The sequence below is a fragment of the Scyliorhinus canicula genome, chromosome 7 (genome assembly GCF_902713615.1).
Source record: "Scyliorhinus canicula chromosome 7, sScyCan1.1, whole genome shotgun sequence".
NCBI classification, from domain to species: Eukaryota; Metazoa; Chordata; class Chondrichthyes; order Carcharhiniformes; family Scyliorhinidae; genus Scyliorhinus; species Scyliorhinus canicula.
In genome coordinates, this window is record NC_052152.1 from 36,183,231 (window position 1) to 36,208,365 (window position 25,135).

Genomic DNA, 25,135 nt, shown 5'->3' on the forward strand with positions numbered 1-25,135 from the left:
CTCACCTGGGAGGTGGATTTGTATTTTTGCCCCTTCAACCTGCCCCTCCTCACCAGCTGGCAAGCCCCCACCAACTGGTCTTCTGATAATTTCTCCTCCATTGGTTCAGTCTGCTTGTAGTCCTTTGTCTGATGTCCTTCCTGTTTGCAATTCTTGCAGATGAGGGCGCTGCAGTTGGCCGCCACATGGCCAGATTTTCCACAGGAGCGACAAACTTTGGGCTTCCCGGTGTAGATGAGATAACCACCCATCCCCCTGATGGAAAATCTGGAGGTAGCGTGGAGGATTACTCCCTTACCATCAGTCTTGGGTGTTGACTTCACCTGGTGTCCAGATTCTCTATGCATCCTTGACGTCGGAGCAGTTGCCAACCTTGTTGATGTACCTGGTGAGGAAGGTGAGTAGATCTACAACTGGAACATGGGGGTTGTAGAGGTTAACAGTCACAGTACGGTCCCGTTGAAACAGCAGAGTTAAGAGAGGCTCTGCTTTGAGGATTCTCAGGTGTCACAGCTCTCTCTTCTCCTCCAAAACATTCAGCAACGCCATGCAGGCAGCAACATTTTTTGAAGGTCACATCAAAATATCCAGGGCTGGGGAACTCCTGCGGACAGCAGCTTCGAATCCACAGGAAGCAATAAGGATTCTCTTAATGAAGAAGGCACGGTCAATGGGTATACCTCCTTCGCTGTCTTTCACCACCATCCTAATGGTGTTGAATCTCCTTCAAAGACAACAAACAATAACCTCAGAGCTTCCAACACCAAAGGGCAAGAGGTCAGAAACCTCCACTGAAGCCTCCCAATAAAAATGAACCCCTCAAAAATCAACACTGACACAAATGCAGCAAGAAACATGATCAGAATCCCTTCATGATCATGGTTTCACCCCTGCCAGGTCAGCCGAGTAAAGTTGTATCTGCTCTGCCCAAACTGCCTCTTAAAGCTCCCAAATCCCAAGCAGCATGTCTCCTGCACCAGCTACCCTAATGACCACTCTAAGTGAGATTGACAAATTCATGTCAGCAGCAAATTACAGAAATTTGATCTACAGTTGACTAATGGAAAACGTAATCTTTCACGCATTGCAACAATATAATTTTAGAAAACACAACGGTCTTCTTCTATGATATAATATCCCACGATGAACTAGACAAGCATATTGATACTCACCAATCAGCTTGGTGTTAACATTTAACGTGAGCTACAGAATTGCAACTTGTTGCTCCTGTCATGGAGCTGTGTGTGGTAAACACCATTAGTAACACATTGCATGTATTACGGTAATGCTACTGTATTACAGGTACAACGGTAAATCCCAGCCTGCTGGCTCCTCCCAGCAGGCGGCGTATAAAAGTGTGTGCTCTCCTGCGCTGCTCCCATTCTGGTTTCAGCTGCAGGAGGCACAACATCTTGTGCAATAAAGCCTCGATTGTTCCACCATTCTCGTCTCGTGGTAATTGACGGTACATCACTGTGTTTAATGTAGCCCCCGTCTTTTCATGGCCACTGCTGAGACACTCCTGTGGGCAACGTTTAAATGTTCACATCTTGAATGTATTTTGAGGCTTACTTCAGCAAAGTTTCTATCGATTGGCAGCCACCAAAATTCGAATAGTCCCTGATTCCTGCCTTTTGGGTCAGGGCAGAAAAAGCATCAGAAAGAACTACTTTGCTTTGACTTCATTATTTTTGGATTGTAAGGTCTTTTCCTCTGTTTCAGTAGACTGTATCGTGAATAAAGTGTTGCATTCTATGTGTAGCTTCTATTGCTGTACAGCAGTCAGCTAAAAAGAGACACGCAGGTAATTTCTGCAGATGTTAGCCGATGAAAATAAACTGGGTGTTTTAAAAACTATAAAATAAATTAAAATGCCCCACTGCTTGATTTTCATGATTCTTCCAGGCAATGAATTTCATTGATTTTACAAATGATTGATTTTGCAATTTGCAGCAAGATCACACAAATGAGATTGAAAAGAATTCTGAGCATCTATTGCTTTATCCATGTCATGTGTATTATGCAGCTCAATTGAATTATTGGTTTAGTCACAATTATACACCTTGATTAAATGCTATTGCTGATTTAGTTATGATGCCATGAGTCTGAGATAGCGCCTTTTGTTTGGATTATAATATTTCAGTTGCATTTTATTTCCATGAAGATTTTTTTTTCAACAGAATGTGCTTTTCTTTCCAAGCAGCTACTAGTGCAAACAGACGAAAGCATGTAAAAGTTACAGCTGCTCCCTGAACTAAGTGCTGTCAGGATAAAAAAAAGTGGGGCTGCTTTGAATTGGTTGTGGCAATGGGTGGGAGGGAGAGAAGGAGGGAGCAGAGGAGGGAGCAGTCCGTTTGGAAAACGATAAAATGCTTCTGAATCAATCACCAGCTCGAATGCATTTACTTTTATTCTAGTTGCTCTGAAAATAAATGTTTCTTTTCTTCCTTTGCCACGTTCCTAGCTGCCCCTCTACCTTTGCTTCGGCTCTTATCTCTCTCCAAAAAGTAGAGGTCCTGACTGCCAGTGTGCCTGTCAGCCTCTTGTCTGCCTTCTCGACTGCCCACCTCCGGTTGGTGTACAGCTCCTCCCATTTGCACATATAAGCCAAGTGAAGTTGCTGGTAGTGGCTGAGCAGTGCATTTTCCCAGTCCGCTGCTGTAGTGAGCCAGTGAACATCTTTCCTCGCATCACCCACAGCCCAAGGTAAGAGTTTTGCTGCCACTAAGCACTGCTGTTTTAAGTTGCTACGGACGTGATTGCCAAGCTGTTAAAACTCGACCTACCAGGGGTTTTGTTCAAAGCAATTGTTTCTGCAATTCTGATTTTACTTTTTAGCGTATAGCTGACTGATTTTCAAAGGTGGATGACCTCACACCGCAGGTAGCATCCTTCCAGTTGTGTCCTTTGCCTGCACTGTATGCCTTCACACTCAAGAAAATGAGCGAGAGTAGAATCTATCAGTGGCACACTTCAGTCAAACGATTAGAGAAATGAAAGACTTACTCTTTTTCCAATAATTACTCCCTTTTCTAAATTTAGCAGCTCACCTGAGGTTCATCTATGTCAGAATGTCGCAAAATTCTCTGCGACAGACATAAGAAATATGCTGACAGACCGTGATGTGGAAATAAAAGCTGCAGTTAAGAAGCTGGAGAATTTTTGACAGAAAGTATTTGTGCTAATGACAAAATGACAAAAGAAAACAGGAGCTAACTGTGCTTTAGCTGAAGCAGATTACTATTCGTTGCAGCAGCTAAGACTGGATGAAGGCCGATTGTTAACAACATTGCAACTGGAGACTTCTAAAAATTGTATTCTGAGGTAGAGTTCTGCTATAATCTGCGAATTCCCTGCTGCGTAACAGTATTTTTCAGTCAGATTTCTATACATAGATCCAGATGTTAGAGTGTCTTCTTACCGTCTGTTGTGCTGTACATTTGGACAGGAGTGAAAGGAGGTTTGCCTTTATTTAATTGTCACAGTTACCTGGCACAGGCTCTGGCACAGGGAGATGCAACCACTCCCACTGGGCAATCAGTACTTAACTTAGAGTTTAATAAGTCCAGGCAGCGTGGTACCCTGCGCCTTTCAATTAACCTCTTGAACCTCTTCCAACCTTCCTCCCCCATTCCTTTCTTCATAAGTGTTTCAACAAAGGCCCTTTATGAAGGTGCAGAATTTGAAACTTCGGTGTGGTCTTCTTTCAGCCGCACTTCTTTGGGGGAAAGTCAATTTCCTCAGGAATTTTGCGGCTAAGTCATAACATCTGCAGTGCGTGAACTCATACTTTCACTCACCAAATTACAAATCGCAGGAACAAGGTGAAAGACTGAGATATAGATTGCGTTTAAAAACTTTACTAGGATTGCCAACCTACTTGGAGTCTCTAAAAAATAAACATTAATCTTCATCTGGAACAAAACCTTTTCCCCTTTGCAAGTGTTTTGTTTTCTTTTAACACTTTCATTTATTATTTCTCAAAGCACTGGAGATGGGAAAAAGGCTGTTTGACTGAATCATCGAATCGCGTGATGAATGTTAGAGAGATTGAGTCGGTTAGGAGTGTAGAAGAATGAGATTGGGATCTCGTAGAAACCTGTAAAATTCTAACAGGACTAGACAGGGTAGAAACGGGTAGGATGTTCCAGATGGTGGGGAATCCAGAATCAGGGGTCACAGTCTGAGGATATCCAGTAGACCATTTAGGACTGAGGTGAGGAGAGATTTCATCACCCAGAGAATGGTGAGCCTGTGGACATTGTATGTTTTCAAGAAGGAGTTAGATGTAGCTCTTGGGACAAAAGCGATCAAAGGATATGGGGGGGAAGGCAGGAAGAGGCTATTGAGTTGGATGATCAGCCATGACGATGATGAATGGTGGAGCAAGCTCGAAGGGCCGAATGGCCTACTCCTGCTCCCATTTCCTATGTTACTATATTTCACTTTCCATTTGCTGTGGGAAAGGATTGTGCCATAAGAATGACCTCGTTGGCTCACCTGAAGTGGGAGCATTGGAGCCAGAAGGTTGGAGGCATGAAGGTCACGCGATGACACCTCAGGAAATACATCCTCCTATACGCGGGCTTTTTCACAAACAATTCCATCTGTCAATAGCAGAATATAGATTCAAAGACTTTATTCTTCCCTTAGTTCCTCCAAAGCAGTGCTCCAATTTTTTGAAGAACTTACAGCATGTATTTTATAATGTGTCCCTTATGACCCTGACTCCCATCAAGAGTTCACCTCATACCGGCTGCCATCCTTTCTGCTTTATAAATCTGGGAGAGCAGTCTTTCACCTTAGTCAGGGTTAGTTTTTTGAAATTCATTTGTGGGATGTGGATGTCACTGGCTGGGCCAGCATTTGTTGTCCATCCCTAATTGCCTTTGAACTGAGTGACTTGCTGGGCCTTTTCAGAGGGCAGTTAAGAATCAATCACATTGCTGTGGAGTCACATATAGGCCAGACAAGGTAAGGGTCGCAGATTAGCTTTACTAAAGGACATTATTTAATCAGATAGGGTTTTACAACATTAAACTCCCAGTCATCATTAGTTGATTTGTTTTATTGAATTGAAATTTCACCATCTGCCACGGTAGGTTTTGAACTCTGGTATCCAGAGCATGACGCCATTTTCTGAAAATACCACCGTGCCACCGTCTCCCACTGGGCAGTCAGTGCCATTCTATGAGATGTTCAGTGTGGGCAGCACGATGGCACAGTGGTTAACACTGCTGCCTCACAGCGCCAGAGACCCGATTTCAATTCCAGCCACGGACAACTGCCTGTGTGAAGTTTGCATGTTCTCCCGAGTCTCCGCGGGTATCCTCCGGGTGCTCCGGTTCCCTCCACAGTCAAAGAGGATAGGTGGATTGGCCATGCCAAATTGCCCCTTCATGCCCAAAGGCTAGGTGGGGTTATGGGGCGGGAGATTGGGCGTCGGTAAGGCTCTTTCAGAAGGTCAGTGCAGACTCAATGGGCCGAAGAGCCTCTTTCTGCACGGTAGGGATTCAATGTTTGTGCTTTAGCAAGGCAGCAGTGGTCCCAGAAGCATTTCCAACTCCCAGTTAGAGCATTGTGTTGCTGTGAAATGCTCCCTCTAGTGATCTAAATGAGAACTGAGGAAATTTGCACAATGCATCTTTCGTGAGCTCTTCTGATTGGGCAGCTGAAATCAGAAAAAGGTATGTGATCATTTGTTTGGAATAATTCGTTAAAGTGTTAACAATGATTGCTTCACTGTATCTTAACATACACACTTCTTAATGAAAAAAATCATAATGCGATCGTATAAATTGGGTAGGATAACACTCTGGTTTAAAAGGAGTGTGTGACCATTCAGTCTATCAATAGCATTGATAAATGAATGGCTCATTCACAAACTGATGATACAAGTGACATTTTGTGATTTTGTCAGATTCTCATTTCATGAGACTTTTCTTCGTGCTGTTAAAGGAATTCAATTGCTGATGACAAATGCACATCCATACTCTGTACCCTCTCATGATACTTAAAAATCATCTGCATGCGCAGGCTTTTAAAAAAGCATCACACAATCATATCAGGACATGGCGTTAGTGAACTATTTGGTCATCCCTTTTCTATAATTTTTCGTTGAAATACAGAGGTCGTTTTTGCCTTTTGGCCGTCAGAGAAATGGTGGCGTTGTGGCATTTTCACCAGACTAGTAATCCAATAGACCCAGGGGACCCGGGATTCAAAACATTTAATTTAATTTTTTTAAAATTTGGAATTAAAATTCTCATGATGACCATGAAACGACTGTCATAAAACCCATCTGGATAATTAATGTCCCTTAGGGAAGGAAATATGCCTTCCTTAGCTAGTCTGGCCTACATGTGATGCCAGACCCACACAGCAATGTGGTCTGAACTGCCCTCTGGAATAGCCTAGCAAGCCACTCAGTTTAAGCACAATTAGGGATAGGAAATACATGCTGACATCCCAGGAATACATTTTATTCAAAAGCCCGATGTTTTTGAGCCTGTGACACAGTTTGCCAGGTTGAGCACTGAAAATCAGGCTGGAAAAACCCACAAGCATGCTGCAGGGGCAGTCGTAATGTTAAATACTGCTCTGTCGGAGCACACAGATGTTGTTTGTCTCGTAGCTTCGCAAGTTCTCTTCTCTTTTCCCACACTTCTTGGGCTCTGACCAATGCCGACCTAAAATGACATTCTGGGTCCTGTCATGCAAATAGGACCCTGATTTCTCTCTCAACAAGGCCTGGCTTCAGAATATAGAGGAAAGAGCCCAAAAATGCAAACAGTTTAGAATTATAATCAACTATATTGATGATTTATAAATAATTAATTATATTGTATAAATTACTGACTTTAAGAGGTGATGGCGACCTCACGCTGAATTTGTATTGTAGTTTTCCAATTTCGGGTCAGGATAAATAATGGGAAATGAGTGAAAAACATGTGAAAGTGCCTGGGAATGTTTCTGAGGATGAGCAAGATAAATCATCCATCAGGAATGAGGAGTGTAATTTCACCACCGCATTGCGCCCGACACAGATCTGGGCGCGCCAAATAAATAGCGGGAAAGGCCAAAATTGAGATTCGCACCAGGTGCGAACCAGTTTGCAATTCACCCGGCCCGCTCCCGATGGAGAGTTCCGGATCTAATCCAAAAATGGCGAGCATATTATTAACCCTTATTTGCATTCATTTCAATCTTATTAGCAAGATTAGGGGCAGCAGGGTAGCATGGTGGTTAGCATAAATGCTTCACAGCTCCAGGGTCCCAGGTTCGATTCCCGGCTGGGTCACTGTCTGTGTGGAGTCTGCACGTCCTCCCCCTGTGTGCGTGGGTTTCCTCCGGGTGCTCCGGTTTCCTCCCACAGTCCAAAGATGTGCGGGTTAGGTGGATTGGCCATGCTAAATTGCCCGTAGTGTCCTAATAAAAGTAAGGTTAAGGGGGGGGTTGTTGGGTTACGGGTATAGGGTGGATACGTGGGTTTGAGTAGGGTGATCATGGCTCGGCACAACATCGAGGGCCGAAGGGCCTGTTCTGTGCTGTACTGTTCTATGTTCTATTGAAGTCGAACACAGCGTCCCCCCCCGACTCGTCATCGAGACATCACAAGGGTGTCGCTTAGTATTCCTTTTTAAAAACATGAAGCTGGCGCAATGGCTGCTGAGGGGAAGTGAGGGAGGTGAGTAGCCATTTCCACTTTCTGGCATGCGGCTCAAGGGCACAACAGTTGCTGCCCCAGTGCTCGGGGGGGGACCCCTCAGAGGTGTTGGGCTTGATCAGGGGGGAGGAGCTGAAGCGTTCCAAGTCGGGGATCACTCTTGGGCCAGTGGGAAGGGGGGTGGGGTAAGGGGCTTTGCATCTGTGAGGCCATCAAGCCATCTTTAAATATTGTGGAGACCCACAACAGGGGCCACCAAACACTTCCTGCTATGCCTTCAATGCCGAAATTCAATTTCACTCCCCTTGACTGTGAGCAGCCTCTAGCTGCACAGCCGAAGGCTATTTCAAATGAGGAATGAGTCTTGTTGGTTGTGATAGCACGGCACACTCCTCAACTCTCAAGTGCCTATTCCAAGGTACACATGCCATGCCTCAGAGGATGATTAGTGCACAGCATCTCAAGGAAACTTTGAAGCCTGCACAGTGTGCCTGAGCTCTAGGAGCGTCAGCACCATAGAGGCAGCTGCCAACATTCAAACCGTAAAGAGCAGGGATTCAGCACTTGGGATCCTCTCGTGACCAAAGGGTAAGTGTGTGGATCAGAGGAGGGCACCAGAGCATAGCGTCCCTCATTTTCCCCGCAGAGGTCTGGGTCTGGAGTTAGTGTGTAGAGCAAGATTTGCCAGCACAACTGGCTCACCGGACGGCACTTGGAGAGAAGGCGGAAGAGTCATGTTAAGGGTGCGGTGATCTTGTGGGCTGGGCTTGTGGGATTTGAGGGTCTTGGGATAGAAGCCCTAATGGATTGTTGGTCTCTTTCCTACTCCAATTCCTTCCAGATTAAAAAACGTTTGCTGGTGTGAATCATTGCTAGTGGCAGCCGAGGCAGGCAGATACCGGAGAAGGAGTCAGCCGCGACGACGTAGGTTGGAGGCGGCGCCACATGTGCAGGGGGCCACCGCACACCCACCGATCAGATCGAGGAGGAACCCAGAGGGGGATGCCAGCAACGGCACATGGTGCCGGCACAAGGGACTGTTTAGCACAGGGCTAAATCGCTGGCTTTGAAAGCAGACCAAGCAGGCCAACAGCACGGTTCAATTCCCGTAACAGCCTCCCTGAACAGGCGCCGGAATGTGGCGACTAGGGGCTTTTCACAGTAACTTCATTTGAAGCCTGCTTGTGACAATAAGCGATTTTCATTTCATTTCATTTCACGGTGTACAGGTGTTGTTGGTCTTTTGAGGAGATGGCGGACAGCGCGTGCCGCAGGCAACTCTGTCTCAACAAAGAAACAGTGTGGCACCTGTTTCATGTCTGCGAGGACATGGCACCGTGCAGGAGGAGGACGCCCACTCCCGGTGGCAGTGAAGGTCACAACAGCCCTGAACATTTATGCAACCGGATCATTCCAGTGCTCGAGCGGAGACCTGTGCAGCATTTCTCAAGCTCCAGTACACAGATGCACCAGGGAGATAATGTGTGGTCTGTATGGCCGGGCATCCAACTACATCACCTTCAACCTGTACCAAACCCACCACGGTGCCCAGGCTGCAGGATTCGCCACCATCGCCAGAATGCCACAGGTCCAGAGGGCAGTAGAAGACATGCATGTCGCCCTGCGCGCACCAGGGTATCAGGGAGTGCCCTTCATTAACAGGAAGGGGTTCCACTACCTACATGTTCAGATTGTGTGCTACCAATGCCTCTGCATGATGCACGTCTGCACGCTACCCATGGAGTGTGCATCACAGCTACATCCTGGGGCCCTCGAAGATCCCCGGCATCTTCGAGGACCACCCCAGGATGACGGGTTGACTCTTGGGTGACAAGGCGTATCCGCTGAGGTTCTTGCTGATGACACCAGTGCAAAGGCTGGAGACCGAGGTGGGGACCCGCCATAATAAGTCCCATGCTGCCCTTTGTGCTGTCATTGAACAGTGCAGAGGACTGCTCAAAATGCAGTTCCAATACCTGGACCGTTCTGCTGGTGCCCTGTACTACACCCCCCAGACGGTCTGCCGCTTTGTGGTGGTCTGCTGCGCCCTCCAAAACCTGGCATAGCAGCGGGGCGACTTGTTGGAGGTGGAGGGGGAGGGACATGCAACCATGTCTGAGGAGGAGGACCAGGAGGGGCTGAAAGACGAGCCCAGGGAGAAACTCCAAGAGGTGCAGGAGGATGGAAGGCAGTCAGCAGGAAGGGTCCGACATGCCCAGAAGACCAGGGGAGGCCCTCATCCACACCAGATTCCCTTGGTCGAGACTTTGTCCTTCAGCTCAACCACTCTACTCTGCTTCCTCTACCCCAATCCCCCCCCATTTCCCCACACCCTGAATTCACCCTCCCTCAATCCCCCCAACCTGTCTTCCCCATCACACTACCCCCTCCCCAACCACTGTTCCACCATCCAAGGGTAACATCACTCCAGGTGATGGGCCTGTGTCAGCGGTGCTATCCTGTTCTGTCTGCTGGCCTTGAGGTGCACTGGTGTCAGAAACAGGGGATTCGGGAGAATGAGAGACCGCCGTTGCCTCTTCTGGAAGGCCCTGGGTTGGCCTCCAGCGCCTCCTCCTCTATGATGCTGTCTGCAGGGCCCTGCGGGTCTCTATTGGATAGAGGGGCAGCTGCAGTGAACCCCACAGGCCTCTAGACCATGGGTCTACTAGTCCTGGTGGCTCCCCATTGTCTGCAGCATGGTGTCAATGCCCTCAGCCTGTGACTGGGCCACACTCTGGAGTGCCTCAGGAATGTCCACCTGCACCTGGGACATGATTTCGAGACCCTCAGCCATGGTCGTCACACTGAAGATGCGAACGTTTTGCTCCAGGCTTTCCATTGCAGCCGCTACCCTGGCAGTGTTGTGCTCAGTGCCAAATATGGTTGGCAACATCTCCTGCGACCTAAGCCTTTGGGATTCCTCCAATCGGCTATGGAGTTGTTGGAATGTATCTGACATCCCCTCCTGGATGTCACGGCTGTGCCCTATCATCTGCATCAGCTGTGGGAGAACCTTGTCCAGAGGCCTAGCATCTGACTGGGACCCAGCTGGGCCCTGGGATCCAGCAGACCTCTGACTACTGTCAGCTGTCTCCCTTGGATATTCCTGCACGTCCACCTGATGTGCAGAAGCACCAGATTGTGCCCCAGAAGCCTGTCCACTAATGTTGTCCACTGTCACTGTCCACCGTCAGCTTTGACAAAGAGTCATCGGACCCGAAACGTTAGCTCTTTTCTCTCCCCACAGATGCTGCCAGACTTGCTGAGATTTTCCCGCAGTGTCCCCAATGTCGTCCACTGTGGTGTATGTCTCTGCTTTGGTGGAATGTGGGTGTGATACGTGTGACGCCTCGATTGTGGTCTCCTCGGAGCTCTCCTCCAGATAGTCTTTTGGGTGGCAATGCGGGGGGAATGACTCCAGATGGCCCGACCTCGTTGGATGGTAGATCCTGCGAAATAATGGACGTGGAACCAGTGAGAGGGAGCATCAATTTGGCTGACATGAACTATGCACTTGAGACAGGTCACTCGGTGAAGGGACAGTGGGTCCTTACCTCTGTGATGCAGGCCACCCTCACTATCACTAACTGCTCCCTCCTCTTTAACCCCCCGATCTCCAGGGTCCATTCCTGATAGTGGATGAGGACACGAATCTCTGGGACTCTTGGCCTATTCCAGCTTATTATGGGCTATCTTCTCCTGCGGGGAAAAAGAGAGGGCATTGTGAGCCACAAGCTTCATGGGTTAGGGTGGTCTAGAGCAGATGGCATGTGTGGGCACTGCATCTGGACATGAAGGTGTTGTGCTGGTGGGTGCCAGGAGGTGCAGTGAAACAAGCATGAAGGTCGGTGTGGGAAAGATCATAGATCATAGAATTTACAGTGCAGAAGGAGGCCATTCAGCCCATCAAGTCTGCACCAGCCCTTGGAAAGAGCACCCTACACCTCCCACACCTCCACCCTATCCCCGTAACTCAGTAACCCCACCTAACCTTTTTGGGCACTAAAGGCAATTTAGCATGGTCAGTGCACCTAACCTGCACATCTTTAGACTGTGGCACCCACGCACACATGGGGAGAACGTGCAAACTCCACACAGACAGTGGCCCAAGCTGGGAATCGAACCTTGGACGTTGGAACTGTGAAGCAACAGTGCTAACCATTGTGCCGCCCAAAGGTGTGAGGTGTCAGCTAGTGGTCTGTGAGGGTGGGATTTGAGAACTTGAGGGGTTGCAGGCAGAACTGGTGCCAGGAGAGAGGCGTAATTTACCCTTGCAGCTCGGTGGAGGTCATTGGCTTTCTTCCAACATTGGACGGTGGTCCTGCTAGTCCTGCTGGTCCTGCTGGTCCTGCTGGTCCTGCTGGTCATGCTGCCAACATTGACAGCTGCTGCTACTGCCTCCCAGGCCTTATTGCTGACTCTGCTGCTGGGTCTCCAACCCCCTCGGGGGACCAGGGAGCAGGATTCTCTGATCCCATGGCAGGTCGGAGAATCGCCGGGCGGAGCGCGAATCCCGCGACGCCACTCCGACACTGGGCCGCCGAATCTCCGGCCACCGGAGGATCGGCGCCAATGGAGCCAGCGCGGTCACGTGGCGCCGGTCGGGGGCTGCTAAACACGGCCCTTCCGGCGATTCTCCACGCTCGATGGGCCGAGTGCCCGCGAGTTCGGCAGAGTCCCACCGGTGTCGTTCGCATGTGGTCCTACCCGGCGCGACATCGGCGTTCTGGCTGCGGGGGCCATCCCGGTGGGGGGGAGGGGGGATCTGACTCCTTGGTGGGGGGGGTGGGGGCCTCCACTGTGACCAGGCCCGCAATCGGGTGCTACCGATCGCGGACAGGCTAATTCCAGGGGGGGGGGGGGGGGGGGGGCTATGTTCCTCCCCACCAGGTCCCTGTAGGGCTCAGCCATGTTGCCTAGCGCGCTTGCGCAGACCTGCGCCGGCCGTGCTTGGGGCACATATCGGCAGCTGGAGCTGTGTGAAGCGCTCCAGTGCCGTGCTGGCCCCCTGTAGGTTGGGGCATCGGTGCTCCTAGTGGCCAGATGACGCCATCGCAAAACGCTCCGGCGCTTACGACGGCATCAACATTTAGCCACATTATCGGAGAATCCCGCCCAAGAGGTCCCATCTCGCAACCACAGCTTCGGGAGGTTTAGCTAGGTTAGCATTCCCAAAGTGAGGAGCAGCTCTGCACACTGCCATGCTTGTCTGCTGACTGGAAGTGAGTGTTGAGCGACCATTTAAAAGTGCTCCGCCTTGTTAGCGGCAAGATGCTGAGGCGCAAGTCCACGGAATCAGGCAGTAATGACGGGAATCTCATGGGGGCTCATTTTCATCACCAAGTGCCGTTGAATAGGGGCCACGATCTCCCTGACGCGGCCATCAAGGAACACACCGCTAAACCCGCCCAAAATATCACTTCGAAATGTTTCCATTGAATCGCACCCGTTAACTCTGTTCCTCTTTCCACAGGTGCTGCCTGGCCTGCTGAGTATTTCCAACATTGTGTTTATTTATGAGGATGAGATAAGCTGTGCCAGAAAGGAACACATTTCAAAATGCCAACAAGTCTGAACAGCGGGAAAGTGGATTCCTGGGGAGGCAGTGGTGTGGTGATATTATCGCTGGACTATAATCCAGCAACCTGGGGTAAAGCTCTGGGGACCCAGATTCAAATCCCACCGTGGCAGATGGTGAAATTTGAATTCAATAAAAATCTGGAATTAAAAGCCTATCAGTGACCGTGAAACAATTGTCGTTAACAGCCATCTGGTTCACTAATGCCTCTTTAGGAAGCAAACCTACTATCCTGACTGGTCTGGCCTACATTTGACTCAAGACCCACAGAAATGTGGTTGACTTTGCAGTGGCCCAGCAAACCACTCAGTTCAAGGGCAATTAGAGATGGATAATAAATGCTCACCCAGCCGGCGACACCCACATCCCATAAAAAAGTTTGAAACAATCCAAATTCAGCCTGATTCGGTAACAGCTGTACTCTATTTTGACAATGGGCTAGCTTTTAAAAATAAATGCCTGCGTTGAGGGGCAATAAGTTTCACCAGAATCCACATGAGATCTAATTTTCTGTCGCAAAGGTTTTCATGCCTCCATAAATAGCACCCGCTTCGAACAGAGACCGTCGTCACACGGTTGGCTTCTCAACCATCAATTCTTTTGGTGCGAAGTGGATTTTGAATCTCCTCTTCATTTGACTTTCTGCTGTTTTAGAGGAAGCGTGGATAGCCTGGTCGCCATCGTCCTGCATGTTCCAATGTGGGAAATGAAAGTGTTTGAGTTGAATATTTGTGTATGTTTTGGTGACGAGAGGATACATGCACACAGTCAGGGGTGGTCTGGTGCAGGAGATGTGTACCTGATTCCCAGTGGTGTGGCAAAAACAGCGCCGTATGTATCTGAATCTCTGGTGGTCCACACATTGCCCTCACTGTTTCTAAGCTCCATTCAGGCAATTCAAACATTTGGATTTCTGATTTACTCAGGCGGATTTATTTAAATACTCATCCCAAGATTGTATATGTACTCATCACTGCTGCTCCGTTCTGTAGTCCCATCTTGTTCCAGTATGTTTCCTGCTCGTATTATTCCTTTGGCTTCTGTAATTGGCATGATTCAGATTTTCCTACCGAGATGGTCACTAAGGAATGCTGAAGGTTTTTTATTTTCTTCATTTCGCATCACTTGGCAGAACGGACAGTTTTTATTTGCAGTTACTCGTTAGCCGTTGGATTAGCACTGAGTAAATGCTTCAGCTACTGTGTTCAGGCTGATTAACAAATTGCCCTTCTCTAAGGCACAGGTACTGTCCAAAACCATTCCCTTATCATCCTGGATGATTCAGACGAGACCTGCAGATGCACACGTAGTTCTTGATAGTTGCTAACGCTAGTTGCTCTTTATAATGATTTATGGCAAGTGTGAGCATTCTTGGGACATTCTTTTCTCTATTATGAGAGGATATTCCCTCGTTTCTCACTCAGGCTTTAGACATGCTGGAGGCTCACAGTTGTTGTCAGAGACTCCCAAGTTCTGAGCATTAAAATGTGCATGGCCTGAATTTAGTCCATCTGCGCAAATGGAGTACACTTTGCAGAGATGCCCGAGGCTGTCTCACAATATAGTTTCAAAATTAAAATAACTACCTCCTAGACTGTTAGAAACTTTATGAGTTCTTTTGTACCAAAGTTAGGACATTACAAAGAAAGTTACTGACAAGTGGAGTGAGTTGCCGTGGAGGGAGACATTCAAAAAGATTCCTTGCAGGCAGAAAACAAATATTTGTTTAATAGGAATTACTGCCATGGGAAACAAAGGAGGGAGGTTTAAACAAAAACAGGTAGCAACATTAATTACAATCTTATTTTCTATCAATGCTTTTAAAGAGCTACTGGTGTAGTTTGCTAACTACTTCTGAATGGGGTCTGGTTTAGCACAGTGGGCTAAACGCCTGGTTTGTAATGCAGAACAAGACCAGCAGCGTGGGTTCAATCCCCCTACCGGACTCCCTGAACAGGCACCGGAAAGTGGCGACTCAGGGCTTTTTGCAGTAACTTCATTGAAGTCTATTTGTGACAATAAGCTATTATTATTAAGTTAGCATTTTTAATGGCAATGATGCAGGTGAATTATTTAATTTCTTAAGTTAATATTTTATTATTTCAGGCCAGTGAATTAAAAACCAATGTGACCGAATTGGCACGTTATTACTGTTGACATTTAAGTTTTTTAATATTTGAAGGCAGTGCAATCAGTCATCTCAAACTTCCAAATTAGATTTGCTTTGTGGAATCGCTTGCGAACCTTGTAAAGTGTAAATAGGGCCAAAGGTTTCCAGGGTTTTCTGTTGGCGGAATTTTCTAGTCCCGCCAATGGCAGCTCCCCACCCCCCCCCCCCCAAACCTGGGACCCTGGAGCTGTGAAGCAACAGTGCTAACCACTGTGCTACCGCACCACCCAAAAGTCCCCAGCAGCCAGCCTTTCACGGGTTTGAATCAAGAGGATTATTTATTTCCATGTTCACCCTACATCAGTCACACCCCACTCAGCCAAGAAAGAGACAGTGAAAGAAAGTAGTGCATTTTTCAAATATTAAACTGACAAAACTAGTTAACAGTTCATGTCCCTCTGAGAGTCCATGAAGAAGGGATGTTTTTGCCAGTCTGGAATTGTAGCTCAGGTAAATTCAGATGGCTTCGAAATAAGGACTGTTCAGGTTGTGCAGGCAGATATTCATGGCTACTTTATTAGGAGATCCAATTTCCTTACTCAGAATTCAGAACTTTGTAAACAGGCTAGGAAACTTTAAAAAAGACTTTTAAGCCTCACGGTACAGACAAATGTGGCACAACCTTTCTCTGCAACCTTTGTATTGTTGGTGTTATTGTGCAGATCGCCCAGGTCTCTCTGAGCTTTTGGGATGAAAGTGCTTCAGTATTAGAGAGCCAGTTTAAATCACATGATTAATGACCATTGATATACAATAGAAGGTGGTCTTTTGCACTTGTGGAAAACTGGCCTTCTTTGTTACTATGGAGACATAGCATCTAGGATTCTATTATCCCTGTGTTTTGGGGTATATTTCAACAATAGCAGGCATGAAATTCCACAAAGGGATGCATTTAGGAGACTTCCGGTTGCGGCTATGACCAGCTAAGTCGCACGTTGGCTGCTCCTGTTAGGAAGGTGTTTTCGGGCCGATTGGAGGGCCCCTAACGGCGCTGGAACGGCAATTCCCGGTGGGGGAAGGTTCCCAGAGGAGAACCCCGAAAAATTTATGGTCGTCACCCGAAGTGGGGCAGGAAAAAAAGCGGCAGCAACTCCCCGAAAAAAGCGGGGGAAGAAATCCAAAATGGCGGCCGGCGGCGCACCCGAGGACTGGAGGAAATGGGCGGAGGAGCAGCAGGCCGTTCTCCTGCGCTTCTTCACGGAGCTGAAAGTGGAGCTGCTGGAGTCGATGAACGCGATGACTACCAGGCTGATGGGGGCACAGGCGACCCAAGAGGCGTCAATTCGGGAGCTGCAGCAGGAGATGACTGTGAGGGAGGAGGAGGCCACGGTCCTCGTGGGAAAGGTGGAGGTGCACGAGGCACTCCACCTGAGATGGCAAAACCGATTGGAGGAGACGGATACCCGCATGAGGCGGAAAAACCTGAGGATCCTGGGCCTGGCAGAAGGGCTGGAGGGGTCGGACCTCCAGGGGTATGTGGCAGAAATGCTGGGCTCACTGATGGGGGCAGGGGCCGTCCCTTCGCCCCTGGAATTGGAGGAGGCCTACAGAGTAATGGCCAGGAAGCCAAGAGCAAACGAACCCCCGAGGGCGGTGCTGGTTCGGTTCCAGCAATTCAGTGACCGGGAGAGGGTGCTGAGGTGGGCCAAGAGAGAGAGAGGAGCAGCAAATGGGAGAACTCGACGGTGAGGATCTTTCAGGACTGGAGTGCGGAGGTGGCAAAGCGGCGGGCCCGGTTCAACCGGACGAAGGCGGTGCTGCATGCCAAGAGAATCAGATTCGGGATGCTGCAGCCAGCGCGCTTGTGGGTGACCTATAAGGACCAGCACCACTATTTCGAGTCCCCGGAGGAGGCGTGGGCCTTTGTCCAGGAAGAAAAGCTGGACTCGAACTAGAACCAGGGGATACTTGGCGGTCGTTGCCGCTCTGGTACTTTAAGCTGGACACGTGGCTTTCTTTTGGTTGGATTTTCACTTGGCCGTATCTTTTGGACCCTTTTTGTTCTCTATACCAGTTTTTTCTCTCTTTTTTCTGTTATTTATAATGTTATGTTGGGAGGGTGGGGTGGGGGGGGGGAGTGCCGGGGGTATGTGTTTCTTGTGGGGTTTTTGGGTGTTTTGTATTTATCGGTGTGAGATCGGGGACGGGGGTGGAACTGAAGATGGAGGGGCGGGGAGGGGCAGGGCGAAAGCGCGGGCTTTCCTCTGGTTTCCCGCGCACGGGGCAGAGGAGGGACGGGGTGGGAGTAAGGGGCGTGGTCAGCAATGGCTCCCTTTCCCGCGCTGGAGCGGGGTCAAGGAGGGGTGGTAAGGGGGGGGACGTCCCCCATGCCGGGAGGAGCCGGAGTGTGGCAGGGGCAGCCGGGTCAGCGTAAACCAGCTGACTTACGGAAGTACTATGGAGGGTGCATCGCGGCTAGGAAGGGTCCTAGCCTGGGGGGGAGGGGGAGGGGGGAAGGGGGGGGGCCACCGGGTTGCTGCTGAAAAGGCCAGGGAGGAGAAGTTGAGGACTGGAGGGGTGGGGGGGGGGGGGCGCCATCGCCATGGGGAGCGGGTCAGAAAGGGAGGGCTGACTCAGGGCGAGCAGGTGACAGGATATGGCTAGTCGGCAGGGGAAAGGGGCGGGCTGCCCTTCGACCCGGCTGATCACTTGGAATGTGAGGGGGCTGAATGGGCCGGTCAAGAGAACGAGAGTAATCTCGCATTTGAAGGGACTGAAGGCGGATGTAGCAATGCTACAAGAGACCCATTTGAAGGTGGCGGACCAGGTCCGCCTGAGAAGGGGGTGGGTGGGACAGGTGTTCCACTCAGGACTGGACGTAAAGAACCGAGGGGTGGCGATCCTGGTAGGGAAGAGGGTGTCGTTCGTGGCGGCGGAGGTGGTGGCGGATAAAGAGGGTAGATATGTCATGGTGAAGGGTAGGCTGCAGGGGGAGAAAGTGGTGATGGTTAACGTGTATGCCCCGAACTGGGACGACGCTGGCTTCATGAGGCGCCTACTGGGCCTCATTCCGGACCTGGAGGCAGGGGGCCTGATCATGGGGGGGACTTCAACACAGTGCTGGACCCCGTGTTGGACAGATCGAGTTCAAGGACGAGTAGGAGGCCGGCAGCGGCAGAAGTGTTAAAGGGGTTTATGGAGCAGATGGGAGGGGTGGACCCCTGGAGGTTTGGGAGGCCGAGGGCGAGGGAGTATTCCTTTTTCTCCCATGTCCACAGAGTCTATTCTAGAATTGACTTTTTTGTATTGAGCAGGGGACTGATCCCGAAAGTACGGGAAGTGGAGTACTCGGCCATAGCGGTCTCAGACCACGGGCCACACTGGGTAGATTTGGAAATGGGGGAGGTGCGAGACCAGCGTCCGCTGTGGCGCCTGGATGTGGGGTTGCTGGCAGATGAGGAGGTGTATAAGAGGGTCCGGAAGAGCATTGTAAGATATCTGGACATTAATGACACGGGGGAGGTGCAGGTGGGGATGGTATGGGAGGCCCTGAAGGCGGTGATCCGGGGGGAGCTGATCTCCATACGGGCACATAGGGAAAGGAGGGAGAGACAGGAGAGGGAGAGGCTGGTGGGGGAGCTTCTGGACGTGGATAGGAAATATGCGGAGGCACCAGAGGAGGGGCTGCTGGGGGAACGGCATAGTTTGCAGGCTAAGTTTGACCTGTTGACCACCAGAAAGGCGGAGACACAGTGGAGAAGGGCGCAGGGCGCGATTTATGAGTATGGGGAGAAGGCGAGTAGGATGCTGGCGCATCAGCTCCGAAAGCGGGATGCGGCTAGAGAAATTGGGGGAGTGAGGGAGAGGGGTGGGAACATAGTGCAGAAGGGGCCAGAAGTAAATGGGGTTTTCAGAGACTTCTATAAGGAGCTGTATCGGTCAGAGCCGCCGACGAGGGGAGGGGGGATGGAGGGCTTCTTGAACAAACTGAGGTTCCCCAAGGTCCAAGAGGAGCTGGTAGAGGGGCTGGGGGTGCAGATAGGGTTAGAGGAGCTAGTCAAGGGGATTGGGCATATGCAGTCGGGGAAGGCGCCGGGGCCAGACGGGTTCCCGGTGGAATTTTACAAAAAATATGCGGATCTGGTGGGCCCTGTGCTGGTGCAAGCCTTCAACGAGGCATGGGAGGGGGGGCTCTGCCCCCGACAATGTCGCAGGCACTGATCTCTCTGATCTTGAAGCGGGACAAGGACCCCGTGCAGTGTGGGTCATATAGGCCTATCTCGCTCCTGAATGTGGACGCCAAGCTGCTGGCAAAGATCCTGGCTACCAGGATAGAGGATTGTGTGCCAGGGGTGATACACGAGGACCAGACGGGTTTTGTGAAAGGGCGGCAGCTTAATACGAACGTGCGGAGACTGCTAAACGTCATCATGATGCCGGCAGTGGAGGGGGAGGCGGAGATAGTGGTGGCATTGGACGCGGAGAAAGCATTTGATAGGGTGGAGTGGAAGTACCTGTGGGAGACGCTGGAACGGTTTGGATTTGGGGAGGGATTTATTAAATGGGTGAAGCTGCTCTATTCGGCCCCGACGGCAAGTGTAGTGACGAATGGTAGGAGATCGGAGTACTTTGGGCTCCACCGGGGGACCAGACAGGGGTGCCCCTTGTCCCTCCTGCTCTTCGCACTGGCAATTGAACCGTTGGCGATGGCACTGAGGGGCTCAGGGGGGTGGAGAGGGCTGACAAGGGGCGGGGAGGAGCACCGGGTATTGCTATACGCGGACGACCTGCTGCTATACGTGGCAGACCCAGAAGGGGGAATGCCGGAGGTGATGGAACTGCTAGCAGAATTCGGGGACTTTTCGGGGTACAAGCTAAACTTGGGTAAGAGTGAGGTATTTGTGATACACCCAGGGGACCAGGAAGAGGGAATCGGGAGACTCCCGTTGAAGAGAGCAGGAAAGAGTTTTAGATATTTAGGGGTGCAGGTGGCAAGGAACTGGGGGACTCTCCACAAGTTGAACTTCTCTAGGCTGGTGGAACAGATGGAGGAGGAATTTAAAAGGTGGGACATGGTGCCGCTGTCGCTGGTGGGCAGAGTGCAGTCCGTTAAAATGACGGTCCTCCCGAGGTTTTTGTTTTTATTTCAGTGCTTGCCCATCTTCCTCCCTAGGGCCTTCTTCAAAAAGGTGACGAGCAGCATCATGAGCTACGTGTGGGCGCACGGCACCCCAAGGGTGAGGAGGGTCTTCTTGGAGCGGAGTAGGGAGAGTGGAGGGCTGGCATTACCCAACCTTTCGGGGTATTACTGGGCGGCTAATGTATCGATGGTGCGCAAGTGGATGATGGAAGGGGAGGGGGCAGCTTGGAAACGAATGGAGAGGGCGTCCTGTGGCAACATAAGCCTGGGGGCCCTAGTAACGGCGCCATGGCCGCTCCCTCCCACGAGGTACACCACGAGCCCGGTGGTGGCGGCCACCCTCAAGATCTGGGGGCAGTGGAGGCGACACAGGGGGGAAGTGGGGGGTCTGATGGAGGCACCGTTAAGAGGGAACCATAGATTCATCCCGGGGAACATGGACGGGGGATTCCAGAGCTGGCACAGGGTGGGCATCAGGCAGCTGAAGGATCTGTTTGTAGATGGGAGGTTTGCGAGCCTGAGAGAGCTGGAGGAGAAATTCGGGCTCCCCCCGGGAAACGTGTTTAGACATTTGCAGGTGAAGGCATTTGCTAGACGCCAGGTGGAAGGGTTCCCCTTGCTCCCCAGCAGGGGGGCGAGCGATAGGGTGCTCTCGGGGGTCTGGGTCGGAGGGGGGAGGATATCGGTCATATACAAAGTAATGCAGGAGGCTGAGGAGGCATCAGTAGAGGAGCTGAAAGCCAAATGGGAGGGGGAGCTGGGAGAGCAGATAGAGGATGGAACATGGGCTGATGCCCTGGAGAGGGTTAATTCTTCCTCCTCGTGTGCGAGGCTTAGCCTCATTCAATTTAAGGTGCTACATAGAGCCCATATGACGGGGACAAGGATGAGTCGGTTCTTTGGGGGTGAGGACAGATGTGTCAGGTGTTCGGGAAGTCCAGCGAACCATGTCCATATGTTTTGGGCATGTCCGGCACTGGAGGAGTTCTGGAAGGGGGTGGCAAGGACGGTGTCGAGGGTGGTGGGATCCAGGGTCAAACCAGGATGGGGACTAGCGATTTTTGGGGTTGGGGTGGAGCCGGGGGTACAGGAGGCGAGAGAGGCCGGAGTACTGGCCTTTGCGTCCCTAGTTGCGCGAAGAAGGATACTGATACAGTGGAAGGACGCGAGGCCTCCAAGCGTGGAAACTTGGATTAATGACATGGCAAGCTTTATCCAGTTGGAAAGGGTCAAATTCGCCCTGAGAGGGTCGATACAAGGGTTCTTCAGGCGGTGGCAGCCTTTCCTCGACTTTTTGGCTCAAAGATAGGGTGCAGAGGTCGCAGCAGCAGCAACCCGGGGGGGGGGGGGGGGGGGGGTGGCAACAACGGGTGTGGTGGGTTATTTAAGGTTGTAATGCGGGCAAATTTGTTCGCAGTTCATGTTTGATGTTAATTGTTGCTTTGTTTGTTTTTGGGGGGGAGGGAGGGGGGGAGGGACAGCGCGCGCGGGGGGCCGGGCGGGGGGGGGGGGGATATTTGTTAAGAGGGAATATTTTGTAATAGTCTATGGTTAGGTGGGGTAAATATTTTCATGTAAAAAATCTCTTCAATAAAAATTATTTTAAAAAAAGGGATGCATTTAGGTATGTCCATTCTAGGTTTTGGACGGGATCACCAATTATAATTTAATTTGGAACTTTCAGGAAGCTTGGTAGTTTGGCTTGAAGCCACAACACCCTTGGCAGCCATCTTAACAGTTTATCAGTGTCCGTTTTAAAACAAAATTATAGTTTTAAAATTTGCAATGTCTTCATTCGCAGAGCTAGTGCAGATTCGATGGGCTGAATGGTCTCCTTCTGCGCTGTAAAAATTCTCTGATTCTGTGATTCTTGCCTGCACTGCCAAGACTGTTAATAGTACTTTAATGTTGTGCTTAATGTTAAATCAAATCCCAACCCTGAACTGGATATGACCATTTTAGATTTATTTCCAATTACCTGATCTATCTCAAACCAAATCAATTTGCAATGGTGTTAATTCCTTTGAAGAGTATAACATAGTATGCATGTGTTTGGCAGAATCTAAATGCTTAACAGAAAATGAAAGCAAACAATCACGGTATCTCAGATAGCCCTGCAAACTCTTAGCCCCGCAAACTCTCAGGCCTGGAAAAAATGCTATTCCATGTACTGGTAGCAGGTTTGGAGGCAGAATGTATGAAAAATATGTCAGGAGGCCTTCCTGCTGCCTACCTACCCAGCCCTGAGCTTCCTGAACTTTTATGGAGGATGGAGGAAGCATTGGGTGGCCTGCCCATCATTAGGCCCTATTGAGGCCCTTGCGTGGCTAATTAATAGTCAGGTCAGGGCCTTATACCACCAATGCTGGAGTGTTACCCTTGGTGGGTGCAGGCCTACAGGGGAAGCCTGGCAGTGTTAGTTACGTGGGGCTGATGTTGGGTAAGCGTGGGGGGGGAGGGGGATGTCTTCCTTTTTTGGCATTCTGAGCCCATCAGAGGCACACCCCTTCCCAAGTAATTCCCCACATTCAGGACCCTCCCCACCCCCTTCCCGGCCTCTTGAACCTGACTTCTCAACCCCTCCCCCTTGCAGAGACCCCTGGCCCCGGACTTACATGTTTCCTCAGCACTGAAAACCGCCTGTAGCCCCAGTGGTGACTGCCTCCTCTGATCGGCCAGCAATTCATGAAAGAGGAAGTTCCCTCAGAGAATCAGATGGAAGTCTTGCCTGAAAGCAAATTAATCATTGCTGCCAATGTTAAAGGGACCACGGTGCGCCATAAAATGAGTTATTTGTCTTGATGAGGGATGGTAACGAGCACTGATTTTCCCTACCTGATAGTAATAGCCGCATTAATATGAGTTAGAAATGCTTTCACAGGGAATGCTGAGGGAGTTCGGCCAGTTCTCAGGATACAAATTAAATACGGTCAAGAGTGAAATGTTTGTGGTCCAGGCAAGGGGCCAGGAGAATAGATTGAGAGGGCTACCGTTTAGGCTGGTTGAGGAAAATTTCCGGTATTTGGGAATCCAGGTGGCACGAGACTGGGGCAGGCTGCATAAGTTAAATTTGGCCAGGGTGGTGGAGCAAATGAAGGGAGAGTTTCGGAGATGGGATGCACTCCCGCTGTCGCTGGCAGGGAGGGTGCAGACTGTAAAGATGACAATCCTCCCTCGATTTTTGTTTATTTTTCAGTGCCTCCCGATCTTTATCCCACAGTCCTTCTTCAAAAGAGTTAACGGGCTGATCATGAGCTTTGTCTGGGCGGGAAAGTCTCCGCGGGTAAAGAAGGCGATGTTGGAGAGGAACCGCAGCGAGGGAGGGCTGGCTTTGCCGAGTCTGGTCAATTATTACTGGGCGGCCAACATCGCTATGATAAGGAAGTGGATGGTGGGTACGGGGTCTATTTGGGAGCGGGTGGAGACGGCTTCGTGCAGGGGCTCCAGTTTGGAAGCCCTGGTCACGGCTCCTCTACCGCTGCCGCCGGCCAAGTACACCACCAGCCCGGTAGTGGTGGCGACCCTGCGGATATGGGGCCAGTGGAGGAGGCATGTGGGGGAGATGGGGGCGTCTGTCTGGGCGCCAATCTGCGACAACCATCGGTTTGCCCCCGGCAGTATGGATGGGGGGTTCCGAGTATGGCGGCGAGCAGGGGCGGGAAGGGTGGGTGATATGTTCCTGGAAGGGAGCTTCGCGAGTTTGAGGAGCTTGGAGGAGAAATTTGGGGTGGTAAGGGGAAATGATTTTAGATACCTACAGTTGCGGGACTTTGTTCGTAGACAGGTCCCATCTTTCCCGCGCCTCCCGCCAATGGGGATCCTAGACAGAATAGTCTCTGGGAGGGATGAAGGGGAGGGTAGAGTCTCGGGTATTTATAAGGTGCTCATGAGGGAGGAAGGGTCCCAGACAGAGGAACTGAAACTTAAATGGGAGGAGGAGCTAGGCGGGGAAATGGAGGATGGGCTGTGGGCAGAGGCCCTGAGTAGGGTAAACTCGACCGCGACATGTGCTAGGCTCGGGCTGATCCAATTTAAGGTCGTTCACCGGGCCCATATGACGGTGGCTCGGATGAGCAAATTTTTCGGGATAGAGGACAAATGCGCTAGGTGTGCGGGAGGACCAGCGAACCATGTTCACATGTTTTGGGCATGCCCTGAGCTGAGGGGGTACTGGGAGGGATTTGCGGGGGTCATGTCCCAGGTGCTAAAAACAAGGGTGGTGATGAGCCCAGGGGTGGCAATTTTTGGGGTTTCGGAAGACCCGGGCGTCCAGGGGGAGAAAGAGGCCGATGTGCTGGCCTTTGCTTCCCTGATAGCCCGGCGACGAATACTATTGGCGTGGAGGGACTCAAAGCCCCCGAAGACGGAGTGGTGGCTAGCGGACATGTCGAGTTTCCTGGGGATGGAAAAAATCAAGTTCGCCTTGAGGGGTTCTGTGCAGGGGTTCACCCGGAGGTGGCAACCATTTATTGACTTCTTTGCGGGAGAGTGAGCGTCAGCAGGGGGGGTGGGGGGGGGGGGGGGGGGGGTTAGAGTAGAGTAGGAGGGAAAATATGGCGGGTAGTACCGATGGGAGGGGAGCGGGCTTGTGCAATATGTTACGGTGGAAGTATTGAAAGAACGTGGATGTTTGCACATTTT

The 25,135-nt window shown here is 50.6% G+C and overlaps 1 protein-coding gene across 8 annotated transcripts in view; it reads left to right on the plus strand.

The window, feature by feature from the left end:
• Positions 1-2,612: 2,612 nt before the first annotated feature.
• LOC119968865 (collagen alpha-1(VIII) chain-like) overlaps positions 2,613-25,135 on the plus strand; it is a 177,668-nt gene continuing 155,145 nt past the window's right edge. For 5 of the 8 annotated variants that reach the window (XM_038801759.1, XM_038801760.1, XM_038801762.1 and 2 more), the window contains exon 1: positions 2,617-2,706. The gene's annotated coding sequence lies outside the window, so the exon portion shown is untranslated. Of the gene's footprint in view, positions 2,707-25,135 lie in introns of all 8 variants that reach the window. The other 3 variants (XM_038801765.1, XM_038801767.1, XM_038801766.1) reach the window with 3 other exon arrangements.